Source organism: Cyrtonyx montezumae, unplaced genomic scaffold (assembly GCF_038088225.1).
Source record: "Cyrtonyx montezumae isolate F1298 unplaced genomic scaffold, pur_monq_1.0 scaffold_31, whole genome shotgun sequence".
Classification (NCBI taxonomy): Eukaryota; Metazoa; Chordata; class Aves; order Galliformes; family Odontophoridae; genus Cyrtonyx; species Cyrtonyx montezumae.
This window is the reverse complement of record NW_027072036.1, coordinates 1,182,981-1,195,870: the sequence shown is the minus strand read 5'-3', so window position 1 is coordinate 1,195,870 and position 12,890 is coordinate 1,182,981. Positions and strand designations below refer to the sequence as shown.

General features: G+C 45.6%; 1 protein-coding gene across 3 annotated transcripts in view; it reads right to left on the bottom strand.

Moving 5' to 3' along the window:
- The window catches only part of HIVEP3 (HIVEP zinc finger 3), a 213,788-nt gene that overhangs the window by 149,957 nt on the left and 50,941 nt on the right, over nucleotides 1-12,890 (bottom strand). The window contains exon 1 of one of the 3 annotated variants that reach the window (XM_065744404.1): nucleotides 5,482-5,670. The exons of the other annotated variants lie outside the window; for them this stretch is intronic. The gene's annotated coding sequence lies outside the window, so the exon portion shown is untranslated. Of the gene's footprint in view, nucleotides 1-5,481; nucleotides 5,671-12,890 lie in introns of those variants that run through there. 3 annotated transcript variants of the gene reach the window in all.

Below are 12,890 nucleotides of genomic sequence, written 5' to 3'. Positions count from 1 at the left end.
CCCGGCCAAAGCAGCTCCCTACGCCAGGTTGCACAGGCAGGCATCCAGGTAGGTTACCAGGTACTTACCATGCTGTTGCCACAACCCAGACTCTCTGACAATGCCATCTCTTCTTCCAGCCACTTCTCTATCACCTCCTTCCTGGGCATCTCCAACTCAGTCCATTGATTGATGCACACAGATCCAAAGCAATGTTCTATTGGCTTGCTTAACTTTCCCTTACTCTTATCACCCACAAACTACCGCAGAGTCAAGGTGTTGAGACACACCCCCAAAAAGTCTACCCTTTTAACTGATGATTGTCACTGATGATGGAAGGTTTTCCAGATTAGGACACCTAGAATCTCATGCTGTCCATCACAGACAGCAGGTATCTCGGAAGCCAGACAAAAAGATCTGCAAAGCCACCTTTAAAAGCCAAGCAGAGGCTGTGAAGAAACATCAGAGTCGATCCCAGGGAGGTGGATTAAATGATGCCATCAGACATCAGTGTGAATCTGCATCCAAAAATCGGGTTATATTCAGGTTTTGCAGGAACAATTCACCCCCTGACCAGAAGAAAAAAATGAAGTATCCTTAACGTGAAAAGCATGGTTTTCTACTAAGCTACCTCTGATATCTAAAAGCTGCCATACAGTAGACATCTCTATTTCAATTTATCATGGTTATAACTGTTAAAACTCAAATTTATTTCTGTAAAAACAGTGCACATTCAAAAGCCACAGAACTTTATCGAGAAAATAATGTTGAGACCAGCTGGGCTATTCACAGGACTACCAAGCCTTTCCTTTGTTACCACTTATCAAACAGATATCTTCTTCATTTATTTTTGAGGTTCAAACTATACTTTCAAAATGAGGAAAGAGATGTATTTACCTGAAAAACCCAGAGCCACAAGATCCTTGAAACAATTTCTCTTATTCAGAAGAGGCAGCCAAAGAGAACTGAGTGAGGTCTGAATATCAAATCAAGCATAACACAAACAAAGGAAAAAGGAAAAGAAAAAAGAAAAACACAGTGCTGGCCCAGAGTACTCCAGCTTGTGTTACACACAAGGCCAGCATGAGAGAAAACACACGGGGCGTCAAAATTCAGAGTAAATCCTAATGACTCACCCGATATGCTCTCCTGGCTTCCTCAGCTCAGAGACATACAGGGATTTCAGGCTCCAAAGAAGCCTTTGAACAGCCCCAGGGGCAATGGGATATAAAAATTGTCCAGAAAGACAGCTGGGAAACATGGCAAGAGAGTGAAGCAGGCCATCTCGGAAGGGCTCATTTCCATCAGATAAACATGGGATATCAAAGCAGGCATAGGAGGGCCTTGTCGGGCCACCCAAGGGATCGGAGGCTTAGGGAATGCAGTTGGCAGGCAACAAAACATGCACGATTCACCAAAAAGATCAAGAAAGAGCAAAATCAACACTGCAATACATCATGGAAAGGATATGCATTACGGCACTGTGGACAGCTGAGATCCACACCAAGAGTTGGTCTCAACACGGGAACACCTCAAGGCAGCCTGGGAGGGGCAATCCCATATTGGGTCTGGGGGTGTTTTCTGGTGGCCCTCAAGAAATGCTGTTTCCAGAAGGACAAAGGGCTGCACCGTCCTTGCCAAAGGGATGCTCACCACAGCTCTGCTGTGTTTGGTGGAGCAGATGGGCACCAGCACCCAATGGGCCATGAGGGATCCGCTCTGAGGAGGCCATCTGTGCCTGCCTCACAAAATGCACCTCCAAACCTGTTAGAACTGAGATGGCATGAGGAGCACAGGGGGGGAAAAAAGAAAAACAGAGAGGAAGACTCAAGGTCTGTTGGAAATTCATCTGAAAAGGCTGTCATAAAGCTACCTTCATGGGAATGAAAGGTCAGGAGAATAAGCGAGGCGGCACTGAGCAGTTTCTCTAGCTATTGCTAGGGACAGATAGGGACAGCCAGACAAAGAGCTAATGATGGTTTGCAGCATTAATTAATGCTCACATTATCAAAGCACTGGAGATACCAGACAGGATAGCTCCATGACAAAGTGTTCCCAAGACATTTGCTGGCTTAGAAATACTTCAGGTGGGAAGAGACAGATGTGACCAAGTGCTTAAACACAAGCGAGAAGCACCCCAAGACAGATCTCCAAAGAACCTGATGGTACAGCACGGATAGCACAAACCCTGCCCACTGATAACTGCACAGAGCAACATAGTGGGAGATCTGGTTGAGCTGAAGCAATACCACCCCTTAGAGAAGGGCTCCTCCTGTCCCAGCTGCTTCAAAAAGGCTCAGACCTGTGCTTCCAGAGCATGTGTTCATCAGGTCAACCCAGAAGTAGGAGGTGTGTTACTGAACCTAACGAGAAGCTTTTGTGTCCATCGCACACAGTGAGGGTGATCTGCAAAGTTAATGAGTATCTAATGATGAGAAGGAATTTCTGGACCACCTACACAGATTACAATCAAAACCTCCTGAAAATAGTCATTAATTTAACTACAAACATTGTAATCTATGAATCAGCAATACGTGTGTGTTTGGAAAATGGGTAAAGAGAAAGATTTTTCTTGGTAAAGTATAAAATCAATCTTATGGTAGATTTTGGTCTGTTCAGTTTACCTTGATTACAGATGCAGTAAATTAACTGTTCCTAGGAAAAAAAAAACCAACTATTTAGCCCCTGCTCAGACAGAAAACGAGAACTATCTGTCAGGAAACCTTGAAGTATCAACAGACAAGGAAAGTAGATGGTCTCACCTAATTTAGATATCGAACAGCCTGCTAGAGTTTACATCTCCTGCCTTCCCACAGAACTACATTAAATGTAATGAGCTGTACAATAAAAAGTATCTGATGGAGTTGTGAAACTAGCCATATAAATTCTGATGTACCAGCAAAACACCCATCATGAGGATGTGGCAACTTAATGAGATGAATAAGCACAATATTTGAGGTGTTTCCCATCCTGAGTGTTAAAGGCTTTCTATGACACAGACTTTAAAGAAGCAATGCTGAGTCTCACAAATATAAATACTGATCCTGATTTAGTCTTCATTCAACATACTTGGCTTTATAAAAAAACATGAACAATTAGGATGAAATTCAATCTACTATTCCTTTGGGCTATTTCCTATTTGCACCAATTATTGTACCTTGAACAAAAGCTGAAAACTATGCAGGAACAGGCAGAGGTGACAAATTGCTAAGAAGCAATAACCCTATTTTAGTTTAATAGTTTCCCAGTGATAAAAGAATAAGAGGAGAGGGCATGGTTTTCTTGGTTGGAATAGATGGGAAAGGCATACACGTGATTCTACCAGCAGGTGAAAAAATAATTTGCAAAGCCACCAGAGATGACCAGGGTGGAAATTCAAAGCAGGGTCTGAGCAAGGAGGTGGTGCTGAGCATCAGTGCATCAGCAGACAGCAGTGCCCACATCCCACGCTGTGTTTAGAGCCATAGCGGTACAGTCTGCCACCAAGAATCTTGAAAAGTACAGCGACAAATAGCTTTAATCAAGGAGAAAACAAAGTGACAGCTTAACAACGGTGCAAAATCAATTTTAATGGCTCTGTGAGGACACGTGCTGCATGCACAATATAGGTATTCTATACATTGTCATGGCCTAATAAAAAGATTAGGAGAATCCGTGTTTTCTTTCTGGGCTTTTAGATTCCTGCTCTGCAATTCCCAGCTGCTAACAGTACTAAGATATTTATTTACTCAGGAAGTAAAATAAGCTGAAAGCAAAAGCATTTTCCTGGCAAATCTTTAATCCCTCCTCATTCCTCTGCAGACACAAGTCAGCCTTAGCATCCCTGTCAAACGGGGCCAAATATCAAAGTGTTTCTGTAATCAGAGCGAAGGGTTTGGGTTTCAGGATCCATGGTGGGAAGGCGGCACTGCAGTGACACAGCTGTGATTTCAGTGGGGAGGAGGCAGCAGGATGCTCTCATGTGTCCCACATCCAGCACCTCCAGCACTGGGAGGGAACTGGCAATAGTCTAAATGAAAGACCAGATATTTAGCTCTGCCTTCCAGTGGTCTGAATCAATATCACCAGCTTGATACACCCTAGCCCTGAGGCTAAACGTTAGAATGGGCCCCTTGACCCATGTGTTGTGTCACATACACAGCAGCACGGTTCGTTTGAGCTGCCCTCAAAGCAAGCCAAAATGACATCAGACACTGCTCGACCAACCTCCCTCCCAGGGAGAGGCACAAAACTTCAGCCACGCAGCTTTCAGCAGCTCTGACCACAGAGAAAATGAGCACTACGTGTTTCCTCTAGACCAGCTTAATCCCATGAATCACACTGCTTGAATCATAGAATGGCTTGGATTGGAAGGGACCTCAAAGATCATCTAGTTCCAACCCCTGTGGCATGGGCAGGACTGTCATCCACAAGATTAGGCACTGCAGTGGTTGCCCAGAGCCCCATCCGACATGACCTTGAACACCTCCAGGGTGTGGCTTAACATCCCTCCATAGGGTTAGCAAAATGCTGTAGGATCAGGGCATCATGAAATTACATTAAATAAATAGAAATCAGAACACTCAGCATCTAAGACAACAAATACTATCGATACATCTGCCCTGGCTCCAGGTGGCCTTTGATATAATGTTCATGGGCCCTTCCTGCTAGCATAGCACACGCCTTGACACAAGTTTTAAAGAGTTTGTAGAACTCATGCAATTCAAAACTGATGATGCAGTGCTGCCATCCTGCAGCTCGTGGCTCTGGGGCACAGCTCAGGTACAGAGCACCCACCCACACCACAACAAACAGGAAACTGTGCAAACAGTATCAAACACAGAACCAGAAGAACATAAAAATGGAAAAAAAACCCAGTGGATCAGATTTTTTCCACTGTTTCCCAAGAGCTGAGCACTCCACATGGTGAGGATTTTTTTCTTCCCTTCATTGTTAAAAGGTTGGGTTTTGTCTGAGAAAGATCATGGTTGTTTCCTCTTCTCACCAAGGAACAAAAATCCTGCTCATTCATTTGGCAAATCTGGCATTCATTAATATCCGGGAATTTTTTCCCTGCTCACTGCCATGAAGACATCTAATTCTGCTGGCTGCAACAATCGGGAGGATTGCTGCCCTAGGAGCTCTGTTTTTCTGGCCCCAGCCAGGTGAAATTAATTTATTTTTGCAAGTTAAAAAGCACATCAAATATTGCATGAGACAACAGACAGGGCAGTGGCTGCAGGGCACCTCCTCCTATGTGTTCCAGGAACATCCACCAGCCATAGTGAGGGAGAGCAAGGATCCACCTTCATGCTGCTCATTCCCAATCCCTGGGCACAGTCCTTACCCTTCCACAAGACTGCAGAGCCCTCTGCAATATTCCAGCCAAACACAGCCCAGAGAGAGCAGTTTGGTGCAGGGAACACCCAGCACCTTTCCCTCCCCATGAAAGCCCAAAGCGGCTTCACCAATCTTGTTTATTCCTACTACAAACTGTAGGAAAGTCCTGACCTACCCACCCACCTGGGTGCCTGTGAATATGCTCTTCTTTCTCCTTTTCCTCCTCCTCCTCCTTCTCCTCGTCCTGCTGCTGCCCCCAGGAGCTCGTCCCAAGGGCAGCTCTGCTGGGCCACCACCACACAGTGTCACACGAGCAGCAGCGCACACCCGTTGCTCACCGCTTCCCTTCCTCACTTGCAGGTTTCACACCCACTTCAATGTTTGGGCCACTGAATAGGAAGGAAGGGCTGAAATCATGCCCAGACACAAACCCATCCAAGGGAGGGGAGAAAACAAGCAGCCACTATTCCTCATCTGGAAAATTTTCATTCTCTGCTGGATGGGTTTTCGAGTCCGCAAGTTTGAGCTGCGGAGTAATTTTGCAGTTTCGGTGTGTATATTAAAGAAGGAAATAGCTTGCTCTCAAAGACCCTGTGTTATTCAAATGAACCGAGGCTGTGATAAACAGCACCTCCTTGAAAAGCAACACAGTGCACGGGGTAGCAGAATCCAAGCTGAAGGTGCACAACCTCACACCACCTCATCGGAGTTTGCAATATTTTAGAATGCAAATGGTTGAGTTTGTTTTGGTTTGTTGGTTTTTTTTTTTGTTGGTTGGGTGTTTTTTTGTTGTTGTTGTTTTTTTGTTTTTCCGTTGCTGAATAGCATTTCTAAACAGGCATTCTCAGCTCATGAGTTTGAAGGAATCTTGAAAATCAGCCACGCTCTGTAATCTCGTATATCACTGTCAGAAAAGTGTGTGCGCAAAGCAAATAGGACGCCTCTCCTCCAAAGAGTGTGCAATCCAAAAAGCAGCATCACTAGTTCGTCCCAGCCAGAGGGGTTGGAATCCTCTGCATCCAGCCTTGCAGAGTAGCCAGACCACACTGGTGAGCCTGGCTGTGAGGCACTGGGAGCCGGAGCCATCAAAGCGCAGAGTGCATGCGGGTTATGGGACGAGGAAATGCTGCTTCTGCTCCATCCTCCGCGGTGGCTCGGTGACTTCATCGTTCCAGATTCTTTCAATTTGCTTTTCCCACACAGCACCAGGGAAGCGTGGCTTCAGGGAACAACAAGTTCAGGAGAGTATGTGGAGATTTACCATAAAAAGACACGCGTGAGAAGGAGGTAAGAAGAACCAAGTGGGTATTGCAAATGGTCTCTAACAGATAGGAGAAGGAAGTCTGGATACATCCTGCTGTCTGTTTTTTTATTATTATTATTTACAGATTTACCACCTTTCCCAACAACAGCAAGGCCAGGAGTTGCACAGAGCCTGTGGCCACCGTGAGCCCATCACCACGAGCTGATAGCTCTGTGAAATCCTGTCTGGAATCTCAGTAGGACAATATTAACTTTCATTGGCCTTTGCAGCACAATGGAGTCCATGTTTCAGAAACACAATGTGAGTGCTGCTTGCCTGAGAAGCATCAGGGAAAGAAGGAGGCAGCATCCAGGGAGGGCATCTGAGTGCTCCAAGTGATGCTGCAATGGATGAGACACTCAGGACAAGCCACAGGACCCCTCATTTCCCATTTGTCTCCCTCCTTCTCACTTACTAATGTCATCTTCCAGTGAAAGCATGATTGGTGATGCAGCCTTGGTCTTTTGGACCTACATTTTTGGAAAGGGGACCAGAGTTGCTCCCTCACCTCGCTGACAGGCAGCTTGTTTACTCAATCAGACGCACAGCCCGTGGCTGTGGAGAGGTTTCTATTCCAAGCAGGCAGACAGCAATTAAATGGCCTGACCCACACAGCCTCAATTACAGCAGTGCACAGGGCTCTGTTTACCCGTTTGGCCAACTGGCAATTATGGACCCTTCCACTGAGCCCTCAAACCAGCCAATTTCTGCAGCAAAATATTTTATTCGCTTGTGAAAATAAAACGAGCACGTTCTGTTACTATCTCAGTTTGTTTATTAAAGGCTTGTAGCCAATTTTAGGGCAACCATCTCAATATTTTGACCAAGCCCTATTCCATTACCTGCTCTTACTTCATTTTAACCTTCCTGAGCGTTCTGCTCCGGTCGCACCGGGCTCTGAGCTTGGCTGAGGAGGAGTGGAGATGCTGTGGTATATGGGAAATGCTCCTGGGTCAGTATCTAAGGCCATGGGGATCATGGAAGCCCATAGCTTTTCTGAAGCTATAGATGCAAATGCTGCCCCTTCTGTGAGCACTGCCATCAGCCAGAGCAGTGACACCAGTTGGGGCACTGACATCTTTTTGACTCATACGTGCATTCCTTGCTCTAAAGAACATTCTTTAGGGCTCAAAGTGCTCTTCAACCGTTTGGCCAACAGCTGCAAGCAGCCCCGTACTGGAGAGTACTTTGATTTAAAGTGTGCCCCGAAAATGGGCTGAAAAGTTGCACTTTGCAAAGCCAAATGCATGAACACCTGAATGCATTATTTTCGGACCTACACCAGCGCAGCACCATCCACTGATGGCCTGGAAAGTAGATTCACAGAAGCACTGCAGACCAGCAAGCACTGCAGGTGACAAGCCCACAGTGCTGGGGGGCACCAGGAGCATCACTTCACACACTGCTGACACTGCACAGGAATATTTTCAAATGCACAAGTGGTGGGCAGCCCTGCAGTGGGCAGTTAATAGGAATGAATGAATGAAGGGCACCCGGCCTTTAGCGCTCATTTCCGCACGCTATGTTGAAATGGAACATGTTGACATTTTTGAGCAGCGAAATTGTCATCAAAATTGCTGATAACATTAAACTGAGAAATGCTATAGCGTTTGCCAGCCAAATGTATTATTTCTGCTCAAAAAAAAAAAAAAAAGTCAAAATTAAGCCCATTTAGCCGTCAGCTGCAAAGCTTCCATTATGCCTCAATATTTCTCCACCATAGCAGGCAGGGAGCCAGAAAGATCAACAGATAGCAGCCAGGCAGGCAGACACACCAACGCCTCCATGTCAAACAACACGCCTGTCAGAGATTGGATGCACAGACCCAAAGTCCAGAGCAGCTCCATGGCTGTCAGCATTGAAAGCTGTACAAAAAGGCACAGGGGCAAGCACAAGATATGGGAAGTGATGGTCAAAGGGTTCACCCATCCCTGAAAGGATCTGTCTTTGCCCTTAAAATCATGCTTTTATTGAGCATTGCCTGCGTTATCGTTCATCCTCAGAGCTATGTCAGAGAAGTCCTTCCCCATCCCCAGCATCCTTTAGCAGGGAGGATGATGCTTACACATCCCTTGTGATCCACCTTGACATCAGCAAGTGGAAAATGGAATTATAGCTACTGCTTCTATTCAAGGAAGGTGATGGGACAAAATGCTGTAATTATACCACATTCCCAATCAAAACACTAAAACAATGCAGCCTTCAGTGATGTTGTCAAAGGATTTGCTGCCACTAGCATAGAGCAGCATGGCAGAATTTTATCTCTGTCCATCTGCATAAGGGTGCCCTGTTGGAGGCACATGGGTAGAAATCATAGGGTGAAAAAACCAGAGGAGGCAGGATCCTGACTGACACTCAGAGTGAACATTCAAAAGATGGATGGAGCTAAATGTGATGGTTGCTAAACAAAACTCTTCGTCCCGTGAGCTGCTGGTGCCCTTCTGCTGCACCCCCTCACACACAAATGCATTCACAAATGCACGGCCACAAAACTAACTGCACGATGACTCGGTGCCAAAGGAAAAAAGAAAAGCGCCTTTTATTCGTGGCATCTCCCATCAATAGCTACTTTATATTAAAATCAAGGCACATGCTTTCCAAACTTAAAAGCTGCAGCAGAAAAAAAAAAAAAGGAAAAAGAAAAAGAAAGTCTTCCTCCTCTACCATTAACACTTTTATAGCCATATCTACATCAGTCTGAGCTGCTCAGAGGGCTCAGCTGCCCCCAGAGCAGTGAGTTGTGATGGTTTTTTGGCTGCACATCAGCCAAAGTCCTTTCAGCATAGAGTCCTCCCCAAATGGAAAACATGCCAATGTGTTCACGCTCACCAATGCTGTCAGCAGCATTTCACTTTCATGAGACTCCTGTGCCAAAACTGCCAGGAATGGGCCCCAAATTCCAGGGTCCATGTGTACAGAGAAGCATCTGCTGACTCAGCAGCTAAAGCACACCTGGAGACTGGAGGCATACCCAGACTCCCATGGCAAATTGAAGTGCTTGAAAACCTCACTTATTGGATAAAGTCATTTGCAGATGAGAGTTCATTATACTTTTCCATAACTGGATTATGTCCTGTTTCCTTTTGTGCCACTTCTGTGATGCAAATAAATACATCTCTTCCCTTGTAGGGTAAGGATATAGGCACAGCCTCTATACCCTATACCTATTTTGTATTTCTGTGGGCTGTTTTGATGGAGGCAGAGCTCTTATGCCCTTATGGGATCCCCTGCATGGCACGGGGGATACACTGGCTGCTTGGCGCTTTCTTCCCATAGGTTGCAGGTCCTAAAGATTCATTTTATTGGCAAGAAAAGCAAGTGGAATACATCGAAATAATAGCAATAATAATAATAATCATTATCATCATCATCTTAAGCTACCCTTGAATCTTGATCACCTTGTTTAATCTCCAAGTCTTATATTAAAGGATTGCAGGACAGACCAAGCAGACAGGATACCCAAAGGAGCTGGTAGAACTGTGTGGCTACAGTCAAAACTTGCCTTGACTGCACGTGGAGCCTTGCAGAAATGCCAGAAAACATCTTTCAGTGTCAAATTCCCCGTACAGCATCAGTCCCACTTCACCCCACACATCTGGTCCCACCCTAGAGCAGACCAAGAGGGACAACTCACCATCACTTTGCTTTGCTTTTGCCTTCAGGGCAGTAAGCACTGCTGCAGATGCTGATAGCAGAGCACTTCTGGGAAGAAGGCTTTAATTAATTAGTGTTGGTGAGCCATTCCAGGGCTGCAGAACCATCAGGTACCAACCCAAAGAGCACAACATTTCAGCAGGCAGGCTTAAAAAGTAGGGAGCTTGGCTTTAAAAATCATCAGATTTATATAAGCAACCTATCCCTGCATCCCTTCTGTTTCATGTATGTTTACTTATTAACATTTAAGCGGAAGCTTCAGCCCCACTCCATGTGCAATTAGGAGAGCTGAGATTTCAAAGTGAAGCCAATCCAGAGGTGAAAATTTCACTGCATATCGCCTTGCTATATGTTTTTTACAGTACTGAAGGAACATTTTTAAATCCCCTGCTCTCACCAACAGCACATATCCTGCAATGCGTTGAATAATTGCCCTATCGAATGCCCAGCCATTAGAAACCCAGCAAGCAGACAGCAAATCTTTGCTAAACGGTGGCAGTGAGCCTAAAGCAAAGCAGCAAACTCCCCAAAATGCTGAGCTTCTGAATAGAGGCATCCAACAGACTGTACCAATTGTAATTAGAGACCAGCAAGAAGGATGGCTCACACCCCCTTGTGCATGCATCAGAGAACCACTATTATTATTATTTGTTACTCAAGATCTACCTGGCATCATCAATGATATTTATGCACAGAATGTGTTCCAGGGGATTATAATTATGATCTTTATCACACAAAGCCCCTATCAGCAAGACAGCAAGAAAGCAAGTGCAGTGCATAATTACTGGTAACCTTTTCCAGGTCCCAAAGCATGAAAAGCTACCACTGAGTGACAACAGCAAAAAGGATGGGGAAAAGAGGGAAAATCCCCCCACATTCCTGGGGAAAGCCACAGGAATTCGGGGTAAGCTGCAGGATGGGACTATCCACAGTTATACAAATTAATTCATCATCTGGCACTCGCCGCAGGCAAGCAAGTCAATTTTCCAGGAGGCATCTCCCTGTAAGGTACCATGATGCAAATCCAGTTTTAACGAACAGAAGAGAAACTGGGAGGTGTCTCCCATGCACCAGGTCCCACTTGGGCCAATTAACAGTCACAAATAGAAATTTTGCACGGTAATATTGGCCAGAAATTCAGCCCTATGACTTTTTCCCCTATAAGGATTTATTACGTGGTCAAGAATTCAAAGACCTTCACCTTTGGACCATAATTCACTCGAAGGCATCTTTTTGCAATAAACACCCTGGAATTTTTCCCACCATGCAAGGCATGCCCCTCAATAAATAAAACATGTGAGGAGAGGAAGAACGCAGTGTGTGATTTACCAGCAGCTGCAGCATTGCATTCATCAGTTCAAAAAAAGATGCACTCATTCCTCAGCTCAAGCCCAATGCCATGGAGCAGGATGGGGGGAAGAACCAGCTCCAATGCTTCCCAGAGCTGCAGGAAAAGGGCTTTGACCCCAGCAAGCGCTGGAGGATACTGGAGATGTGCTCAATTACACTTTATTCTTCCTGCCATTCTCTTGCCAAACTCTACTAGCAATCAGACAGACTCCTAAGGGAAGGGTTGCATCCCAGAGGACAGGCAGATGCAATGGGGTGTTTTCAAAGAACAAAGTTTCCTCTTTCATCTATAACTGGAATTTCTGTACAGCATTAAAAATGAAAAAGCCAGCTGAATTAGTGAAATGGCACCAAGTGATTTTCATAGCTCCACTGGCATCCACTAAGACCACCGGGGTAAATTTCACACTAATCCTTTTCTTCTGGTATGCACTCACACCTAGGTTTAAATCTCACATTTTCTTTCCCTTTTTGAAATAAATGTCATAGTGGGTCTACTTTGGAAGTGGAATAAGGGAGGAAGCAGAAGAAGGAAGGGCTTACAGCACCATGCATCCCTATGCTCTGTCCTTGGGGTGTCCAGCTCAGAAAATGAAAAAGCACCCAGGTACTGTTTAAGGCCTGAAAATACCAAACCCAAATCAGTGTCCTCACTGTTGCCCTCTGTGACTCCTGGGGCAGGTACAACTTGTAACACACAGCCCGTGCAGAAAGTAGTTAAGATTTCTGGAGAACTTCTAATGAAGACAGCCTAGCACTACAAGGAGCACACCGGGTTCTTCCCACTGCATCACCTGCTACCACCATTCCCGTCCATACATGTGGCAAACGGACCTGAAAATAACTCAGTCAAAGCATATGTGCTTGGAAAACTACTGCAAAGTAATTATCACAAACCCAGAGAAACTACAAGTTTTTCACTTCTACAAAATCTACTAAATCTCATTTTGCTCTTACTGCAGCTTGATGGCAGAGTAGGACCCAACAGCCCTGTGTCCCTCAAAGATGCTCACGCCAAACACCTGCAGGAAACATTAAGGAACAGAAAGGAGAGGAAAGCAGCAGCAAAGGCTGGCAGTGCCACTGCAGGGTGACACAGCTGCAGGACACCACAGGTCTGATCCTCAAGCTGGGGTGCACCAGGGTCCCCAGCTGTTCCCAGCCTCTCTGCAGATGGGAAGGCCCCAAGCTCCTTGCTGGAGCGAAGCAGCCCCACAACCCCAGCCCACGACCCTCCCCTCTTCCATCCACCCAGCACCAGCATTTTTCACAACTGAAGAGCAAA